At 39.6% G+C, this 10294-nt stretch overlaps 1 non-coding gene across 1 annotated transcript; it reads left to right on the forward strand.

Annotated features, from left to right (window-relative positions):
- Positions 1-309: 309 nt before the first annotated feature.
- Positions 310-384, forward strand: Trnas-cga (transfer RNA serine (anticodon CGA)). Its single transcript has one exon. It is a non-coding gene; the product is annotated as a tRNA-Ser (tRNA).
- The last annotated feature ends 9910 nt before the right edge of the window (positions 385-10294 follow it).

The following is a 10294-nucleotide window of genomic DNA, read 5'->3' on the forward strand; positions in this document are numbered from 1 at the left end:
ACTTCTGCCAGTATCTCGTCTCCTACCTTCCAAACTTTACAGAAGCTCTCCTGCGAACCATGCAGAACTAGCACTCCTGAAAGAAAGGATATTGCGGAGACATGGCTTAGCCACAGCCTGGGGGATGTTTCCAGAATGAGATTTTCGCTCTGGAAACATCCCCCAGGCTGTGGCTAAGCCATGTCTCCGCAATATCCTTTCTTTCAGGAGTGCTAGTTCTGCAAGGTTCGCAGGAGAGCTTCTGTAAAGTTTGGAAGGTAGGAGACGAGATACTGGCAGACGTAAAGCTGTGAGACCGGGCGTGAGTCGTGCTTCGGTAGCTCAGTTGGTAGAGCGCTTGCCCGCGAAAGGCAAAGGTCCCGAGTTCGAGTCTCGGTCGAGCACACAGTTTTAATCTGCCAGGAAGTTTCAATAAAAGTACTATTCGTTATTTGGATTACAGCAGAGGCAATGGCAGTATCGCTTAGTGAAGACATATTTCGCACAATAGAGACAGTACTGTCAGCGTTTTATGTTCCTTTTTAAATATGCTGATGACAGCTGCTTCTCCCTTCGTGTTAGTAGAATCAAAAATTGGATTTGCTCCGCACACACTCGCTGGGCCGGACCCATGTCTTCGCGAGCTTTTGAGTACACTTTGCTTCCTTGATTTGAACCCTTACGTCATGCCAATGAATGTATTCTTATGAGAAATTGATTGTAATTTCATAATGATAAAAAGAAGAGAAAGTCAGATCTCCTCATAATCTTCACAGGATATCCACAGCTGATGCTGGAAAATAAAAAGAAGTAAATCGCGTCTGGTGAATGAGCTTCTCAGTTCGGCAGAAAAAATAATTACGACATCTACTGAAGAGGAGGGCCGTCTAAATGATTCCCAATCGATGAGTCTGGATATTATTCGTAACAATGCTTTAGATCAAAATCACTGGGCTATGCTTCAGAATTTCGGCTGCCAGTAAAGGTGATAACAACCGGCGTCGCCGCGCCTTCGAAAGGCCAGCTTCTCAATTACTAGCCAGCTTAGCACGTCGTCTGAGCAAACGTATGCCTCCGTCGCCAGTCTAATAGGGAGAACTGACAACATTGTAGAATACGTTTGACAACTACGTGGCCGACGATTTACTTCTTAGTGTGGTTCAGAATTGACCTGCTAAATTCACGTGACATTTCGTTGTCATTTTCGATAAATGATCTGAAAGATTCTGACTTATAGTACGACACTGGGCTCTCGAATTTATTACTTGATTCCAGAAGGCCCATTTCACACAGAATCAATAACTAAACTCATTTTGACATTACTAATTATCTCTGTTAATCAACAATGCCAGATGAGATACGCTCTAACAGTGCTGGTTCGCTAGCTCGGTGTTAACGTGGAACGCTGCGTTAGTGCTTGGTTCTAATCACGCAAGAGGCCTACACATTTTGGCTGCTTCTTACGTTTCTTCTTACCGAGCTATAAGCTTTCAGATGGAAAACCATTAGGGGAATCTTAATTTCATCATATTAACACTCACCGCAGAAGAAGACGTATAATAGGGATTGCTTTCCAGTCAAGTTCCTGAACTCGTTCCTTTGTGAAATCAGCAGAGTGTAGACGGGCATTCTCGTATCGTAGAAACACTAGTTGCAGTTTCCTGGTCGCTTTTCGTATGTTGCGACTGCAAGGCGCGTAAGTTGTTAAAATAGATGCCAGCTGCGATGGACGCGCCTCTGGGATGCAGCTATTAACACAAATCATCTGGTTTGTGCAAATAGACGCATAAAGTTATATTTTGAGCTCTCACACTGGCCCATGCTTCCGTGCTTTCTTTTTTTTTTTTTGTTTTTTTACGGCCAACCGTTTTTTTCTGTTTATGAATGTAATATGCAACGTTTCAAATCCCCGTCTGAACGTGCTGACGATTATGTAGATTTTTCGTTGTTTCCTTAAATCGACTTTTTTGGCATTTGTTGCTCGTCTGTCTATCTGTCCGTCTGCTGTGATCTCTTTTTATCAGGAACGGGGAGAGGTATCGAGTTGAAATTTATTTTAAGTACTAATGTCTCATGTCCCTTGGTGGCGCAAAAAATTTAAGGTTCTAGTTGAATGCAATTAAAAGATACGACCTTCGGCAAAGATCCCTTTTTCTCAAGAACGGGTAGAAGCACCAAGTTGAAATTAATGTCAGATACAACAGTCTACAGTCCCTTGGGAGAGTAAATAATTTAAGCTTCTAAGTCAGTGCAGTCAAAATACAGGGTGTTACAAAGAGGTACGGCCAAACTTTCAGGAAACATTCCTCACACACAAATAAAGAAAAGATGTTATATGGACATGTGTCCGGAAACGCTTAATTTCCATGTTATAGCTCATTTTAGTTTCGTCAGTATGTACTGTACTTCCTCGATTCACCGCCAGTTGGCCCAATTGAAGGAAGGTAATGTTGACTTCGGTGCTTGTGTTGACATGCGACTCATTGCTCTACAGTACTAGCATCAAGCACATCAGTACGTAGTATCAACGGGTTAATGTTCATCACGAACGTGGTTTTGCAGTCAGTGCAATGTTTACAAATGCGGAGTTGGCAGATGTCCATTTGATGTATGGATTAGCACGGGGCAATAGCCGTGGCGCGGTACGTTTGTATCGAGACAGATTTCCAGAACGAAGATGTCCCGACAGGAAGACGTTCGAAGCAATTGATCGGCGTCTTAGGGAGCACGGAACATTCCAGCCTATGACTCGCTACTGGGGAAGACCTAGAACGACGAGAACATCTGCAATGGACGAGGCAATTCTTCGTGCAGTTGACGATAACCCTAATGTCAGCGTCAGAGAAGTTGCTGCTGTACAAGGTTACGTTGACCACGTCACTGTATGGAGAGTGCTACGGGAGAACCAGTTGTTTCCGTACCATGTACAGCGTGTGCAGGCACTATCAGCAGCTGATTGGCCTCCATGGGTACACTTCTGCGAATGGTTCATTCAGCAATGTGTCTATCCTCATTTCAGTGCAAATGTTCTCTTTACGCATGAGGCTTCATTCCAACGCGATCAAATTGTAAATTTTCACAATCACGATGTGTGGGCTGACGAGAATCCGCACGCAATTGTGCAATCACATCATCAACACAGATTTTCTGTGAACGTTTGGGCAGGCATTGTTGGTGATGTCTTGATTGGGCCCCAAGTTCTTCCACCTACGCTCAATGGAGCACGTTATCATGATTTGATACGGGATACTCTACCTGTGCTGCTAGAACATGTGCCTTTACAAGTACGACACAACATGTGGTTCATGCACGATGGAGCTCCTGCACATTTCAGTCAAAGTGTTCGTACGTTTCTCAACAACAGATTCGGTGACCGATGGATTGGTAGAGGCGGACTAATTCCATGGCCTCCACGCTCTCCTGACCTCAACTCTCTTGACTTTCATTTATGGGGGCATTTGAAAGCTCTTGTCTACGCAGCCCCGGTACCAAATGTAGAGACTCTTCGTGCTCGTATTGTGGACGGGTGTGATACAATACGCCATTCTCCAGGGCTGCATCAGGGCATCAGGAATTCCATGCGACGGAGGGTGGATGCATGTATCCTCGCTAACGGGGGACATTTTGAACATTTCCTGTAACAAAGTGTTTGAAGTCACGCTGGTACGTTCTGTTGCTGTGTGTTTCCACTCCATGATTAATGTGATTTGAAGAGAAGTAATAAAATGAGCTCTAACATGGAAAGTAAGCGTTTCCGGACACATGTCCACATAACATATTTTCTTTCTTTGTGTGTGAGGAATATTTCCTGAAAGTTTGGCCGTACCTTTTTGTAACACCCTGTATATGTCGATATATGTCACATATTTTGAAACTCGCTAACTCATGAATCAAATTTTATAGATGAAGAATACAGAGCCATGTTAGTCCAGGGGGTCTAGCGGTAAAGCGCATGCCTGGAAGCTAAGAAGTCGTGGGTTGATTCTCGGTCGGAATGCCGATTTTTGAGACTTCGTTTTTACTCAACGATGTATGGAGTTCACGTTAAATTGTAGAACCCCTTTGCCCAGATGGGTGACTGGGGTAGGTTAGGGACACGCAAGTTGCCGAATTGGCGTCCAATACACTTGCACCAGGGCATTGGGCAACCTGAAATAATAATAATCATTACCAATATTATTCTCTATAAACACAATTAAGTTTGTATAGGATCCTTAGAGCGCGAGTCCTATTCGCTCTTGTCTGGTTATTTAGGTAATTTTTGCCATGGTGGATTATATACATCAATACTCTTCACATCATATGCTGCATGAGAAGGTGTCACTACGCCCTTTCATACGTAATTATATCAGACGAAATGCGCTTTATAAACGTAAAGATGAGAATGTGTTCAATATCTGGCCGTTTCTTTTACACTGCGCTATATTTATGAGTAGACTATAAATACAGCACAGAATCAAAAGTGGAAAGCAAAACTTCCAGCAGAAATTTCCGCGCCCTACTGTGGTGCCAGTTCGTGCAGCTGTCTTATGTGATTTCATTACAGTGATTAAAAAAATCAAGTCAAAAATGCATTGGATAGACAGCTATTGAATATCAGCGTGGACGAACAAGGAAGTGAATGTATCGACCAGGTTGTAGTGAACCTCCAGAGTATGGAGTATTCTTCTTCACGAAACGATCATGAACCAATCCTCTGTGTAGGTTGGTGGTCTGTTGGAATGCCTAAGGTTCGGGTTCCATTTAGACATTATGCAACGAATCCTTCACACTCTTCACATCTGGTAACGCAAGTTGAACAATACAGGGCTGCACTGTGGCCCTAAAGCCTCATTAATCATGTCCCTTCGCTACCTACTTTAGGAGAGTCGGTGAAGATTTGGGCATCATAGAGGCGATAGTTATGCCAGGTAGGAACTATGTCATGAATTTGCTTTATAACATGAGTTTATATTATTATTATTATTCTTTCCTGTCTCAGACATTACGTCTGGTTAAATATGGAAAGTGACGCGGACCTTTATCAAGCGTTACTTCCTTTTAACTGTATGGTATATGTTACATTGCATTTAGGAACTTTCGGGTAATTGAACATGTATCAATAATTACAGATTTCTGTAGTTGTATATGTAAGTTTGGATGTAGCTGTATTACGTTGATGTACTGGTGGATATTGTGTGGTATGACTCCTGTAGCTGATAGTATAATTGGTATAATGTCAACTTTATCCTGATGCAACATGTCCTTGACTTCCTCAGCCAGCTGGATGTATTTTTCAATTTTTTCTCCTGTTTTCTTCTGTATTTTTGTTGTATTGGGTACGGGTATTTCGATTGTTTGTGTTAATTTCATCTTTTTATTGGTGAGTATGACGTCAGGTTTGTTATGTGGTGTTGTTTTATCTCTTATAATGCTTCTGTTCCAGTATAATTTGTATTCATCATTCTCCAGTACATTTTGTGGTGCATACTTGTATGTGGGAACACATTGTTTTATTAGTTTATGTTGTATGGCAAGTTTTTGATGTATTATTTTTGCTACATTGTCATGTCTTATGGGGTATTCTATATTCGCTAGTATTGTACATCCGCTTGTGATGTGATCTACTGTTTCTATATGTTGTTTGCAAAGTCGGCATTTATCTGTTGGGTTGTTATTATTATTATCTTCTTTCCTTTCTCTGACCTTAGGTCTGGTTAAAAATGGAAAGTGACGCGGACCTTGATCAAGCGTGACTTTCTTATAACTGTACAGTAGATGTTACATTGCATTTAGAATCTTTCGGGTAATTGAACATGTATCAATAATTACAGGTTTCTGTAGTTGTATATATAAGTTTGGATGTAGCTGTATTACGTTGATGTACTGGTGGATATTGTGTGGTATGACTCCTGTAGCTAATAGTATAATTGGTATAGTGTCAACTTTATCCTGATGCCACATGTCCTTGACTTCCTCAGCCGGTTGGATGTATTTTTCAATTTTTTCTCCTGTTTTCTTCTGTGTATTTGTTGTATTGGGTATGAATATTTCGATTAGTTGTGTTGATTTCTTCTTTTTATTGGTGAGTATGATGTCAGGTTTGTTATGTGGTGTTCTTTTATCTGTTATTATGGTTCTGTTCCAGTACAATTTGTTTTCATCACTCTCCAGTACATTTTGTGGTGCATACTTGTATGTGGGAACATATTGTTTTATTAGTTTATGTCGTATGGCAAGTTGTTGATGTTTTATTTTTGCTACATTGACATGTCTTCTGGGGTATTCTGTATTTGCTAGTACTGTACATCCGCTTGTGGTGTGATCTACTGTTTCTATTTGTTGTTTGCAAAGTCTGCATTTATCTGTTGTGGTATTGGGATCTTTAATAATATGCTTTCTGTAATATCTGGTGTTTATTGTTTGATCCTGTATTGCAATCATGAATCCTTCCGTCTCACTGTACATATTGCCTTTTCTTAGCCATGTGTTGGATGCGTCTTGATTGATGTGGGGCTGTATTAGATGATACGGGTGCTTGCCATGTAGTGTTTTCTTTTTCCAATTTACTTTCTTCGTATCTGTTGATGTTATGTGATGTAAAGGGTTGTAGAAGTGGTTATGAAATTGCAGTGGTGTAGCCAATGTATTTATATGAGTGATTGCTTTGTGTATTTTGCTAGTTTCTGCTCGTTCTAGAAAGAATTTACTTAAATTGTCTACCTGTCCATAATGTAGGTTTTTTACGTCGATAAATCCCCTTCCTCCTTCCTTTCTGCTTAATGTGAATCTTTCTGTTGCTGAATGTATGTGATGTATTCTATATTTGTGGCATTGTGATCGTGTAAGTGTATTGAATGCTTCTAGGTCTGTGTTACTCCATTTCACTACTCCAAATGAGTAGGTCAATATTGTTATAGCATAAGTATTTATGGCTTTTGTCTTGTTTCTTGCTGTCAATTCTGTTTTCAGTATTTTTGTTAGTCTTTGTCTATATTTTTCCTTTAGTTCTTCTTTAATATTTGCATTATCTATTCCTGTTTTTTGTCTGTATCCTAGATATTTATAGACAGTTTTTCCATCGCTTCTATGCAGTCGCTGTGGTTATCCAATATGGAATCTTCTTGTTTAGTGTGTTTTCCCTTGACTATGCTATTTTTCTTACATTTGTCTGTTCCAAAAGCCATATTTATATCATTGCTGAATACTTCTGTTATCTTTAGTAATTGGCTGAGTTGTTGATTTGTTGCTGCCAGTACTTTTAGATCATCCATGTATAGCAAATGTGTGATTTTGTGTTCGTATGTTCCAGTAATATTATATCCATAATTTGTATTATTTAGAATGTTGGATAGTGGGTTCAGAGCAAGGCAAAACCAGAAAGGACTTAATGAGTCTCCTTGGTATATACCACGCTTAATCTGTATTGGCTGTGATGTGATATTATTTGAATTTGTTTGGATATTGAATGTGGTTTTCCAATTTTTCATTACTTTGTTTAGGAACTGTATCAATTTAGGATCTACTTTGTATATTTCCAATATTTGTAGTAACCATGAGTGGGGTACATTATCAAAAGCATTTTGGTAATCAATGTATGCGTAGTGTAGCGACCTTTGTTTAGTTTTAGCTTGATATGTCACCTCTGCATCTATTATCAGTTGCTCTCTACATCCTCATGCTCCTTTGCAACAGCCTTTTTGTTCTACATTTATAATTTTGTTCTGTGTTGTATGTGCCATTAATTTCTGTGTAATGACTGAAGTTAATATTTTGTATATTGTTGGTAGGCATGTTATGGGGCGATATTTTACTGGGTTTTCTGTGTCTGCTTGATCTTTATGTTTCAGATAAGTTATTCCATGTGTAAGTGTATCAGGGAATGTGTATGGGTCTGCAATGTAACTGTTAAATAATTTAGTTAGATGTGAATGTGTTGAGGTGAACATCTTCAGCCAGAAATTTGCTATTTTATCGGTATTATCTTGTATGTGTCTGTTTCTGCTTGTATCCATCGTGCATGCCTGTTATGTTGTACCGGGTTTGACCATATGTTGCTCCAGAAGTGTTCCATGTCTGTTATGTTTGGTGGGTTGTCTATTTTAATGTGTGTGTTATCTATTGTCTGATAAAATTTCTTTTGGTTTGTGTTGAATGTTTGGTTTGGTTTCCTTCTATTTTCACTTTTTTTGTATCTTCTAAGTCGTTTGGTCAATGCTTGTAATTTCTGCTTCTTTTCATCTAATTGCTCTATCGCTTCTTGTTGTGAGATTTTACCTAACCTTTTTCGTTTTTTGTCTGATATTTCATTTCTTATAAATAGTGTTAGCTGTCCGATGTCTTTTCTCAGTTTTTCTATTCTGATCTGTAGCCTGTGTTGCCATGCTGGTTTTGTGGGTTTCTTCTGTGTGTTGGTTTGTTCTGATCTCTGCCTAGTGTGTATATTTAGTGTAGTGAGTCCTCCTATGTAAACCAGTAGTTGTAACTCTTCCATAGTTGTATTTTCATTTATTTTGTTGTGTATATGGTGTTGATAGTTGTTATTGTTGTTTCAACTTGTGGGTTATTTGGTGGTCTATGCAAGAATGGTCTAACGTCTGTATTTGTGTCTTTGTATTCTATATATGTTAGCTGAAATTTTTCTTCTATATCTAACATGTGTGTCACTTCGTGTTCTATTTGTGCTTGTTCTGTTGGCTGTCTTAAGATTTCGTTTTCCTCTGATTGTTTAATTGGTGCGTGGTGTTCTTTGTTTGTTTGCTCTGGGATGTTTGAGTCCATTACTGTATTTTCTTCTTCTTCTGATTGCACATTATTTTGTTCCAGTATGATGTTTTCTAATTCTGACTGGGGTATCCTGTTATTTTTGATTATTACACGGATCTGATCAGCTAGTCGTTGTTCTGTTAAAAATTTTAATTCTGGGTATCTGGTAATAAATTTTGTGTATACTTGTGCTCTGAATCCAGTTGTGTTGGTTCCTAAGTTTGTTGCTTGGTAATAACAGAACATGAGGTGTCTGTTAACTTCATCTGACCATCTCATCCTCTGTCTTTGTTTTCCTTCAATAGTGGTTGCAGGAAGTATATCCTGCAAAACACCTCTATTTGGATTTAAATCATTTTCCGTGTGGCTACCAGTGTCGTTACCATTGTGGACGGGCATAGGGTTCAAGCGTCGTCCCCGACCATGACAGCGCTTGTCTGAGGCTTCATTAGTTCTGTCCCGAACCAACTAATCACACTAAAAGGGGGGTTAGCCCTATTAGTGGTTTGTTCTTTTGGACGCCTTTTACGACTGGCAGAACATACTGAAGGCCTATTCTTTGCCTGGGCCTCCACGGCTTATTATTATTATTATTATTATTATTATTATTATTAATGAGCGAATCGTCATATAAGGTCAACTGGCACTTAGGTCTATTTGTTATTGTATCTGAACTTTAGATATTGAAAATATTGATGCTGGGCTGGGATTCGAACTCAAATCTCTCTTTTCACTAGCTATGACGCCTTTGAGACGATGCAATTCCATCGTTTCATTGTTTGCCCAGGATTCCGAATTCCTCGAAGTCCCCATGAAGCGCGTGTCTCTGTTCGCATCCTGATCTGGCACAAAAGTTTTCATCGTGTCATTTCAACTTATAGCGTGCGCGCGCCAAACTACGGGTGACAATTCGTTATGATTTTAAGACCTCTCCGTGCGTTTTCAGCCATAACGGTTGGTATCGGTTTCGACTCCCGGCAGGCACCGAACTTTTCGTCGTATCATTTCAGGTTCAAACAAGGCACTCTTAGTTATTGGTTAAAGAATTCGACAGTCAACGACGATGATAAGTCCAGAGTTCGACTACCAGTCAGCACAGAACTTTACGTCATGTTATTTCCAGTTCAGACACGCGCATATCTCGCTACTGGTGGAAAAAACCCGTTCTTAATGTTTATTCGTGACTAGAAGCCAGTGACGATAGGTACTGGTTTCTAATCACGTGAGGTAAACTTTTTGCCTCATCATGTCAGTTTCAATCAGCTCGCTACTGGTGGAAAATTACGACTTCTGACATTTGGTTGTGCTTAGTTAACAATCCGATTAGATGGTAGGTGCAAATCCCCATCCAACACAAAACTTTATGCCCTGTCATTTCAAGTTTAAACTATACACACTTCGTGACGTATGACTGAAACCATATTTAATATCTTTCATAGTTAGTTAACAGGAAATTTGGATGCTGGATTGGAGTGCCGCGTCTCAACCTAGCACAAAAATGTTCGTAAAGTAATTCAAGTTGAAACTTGCTTTTTGAAATGTCCTTTACTGTAATAAGTTTGAGTTTACA

This window comes from Schistocerca nitens, chromosome 2 (assembly GCF_023898315.1).
Source record: "Schistocerca nitens isolate TAMUIC-IGC-003100 chromosome 2, iqSchNite1.1, whole genome shotgun sequence".
NCBI lineage: Eukaryota > Metazoa > Arthropoda > Insecta > Orthoptera > Acrididae > Schistocerca > Schistocerca nitens.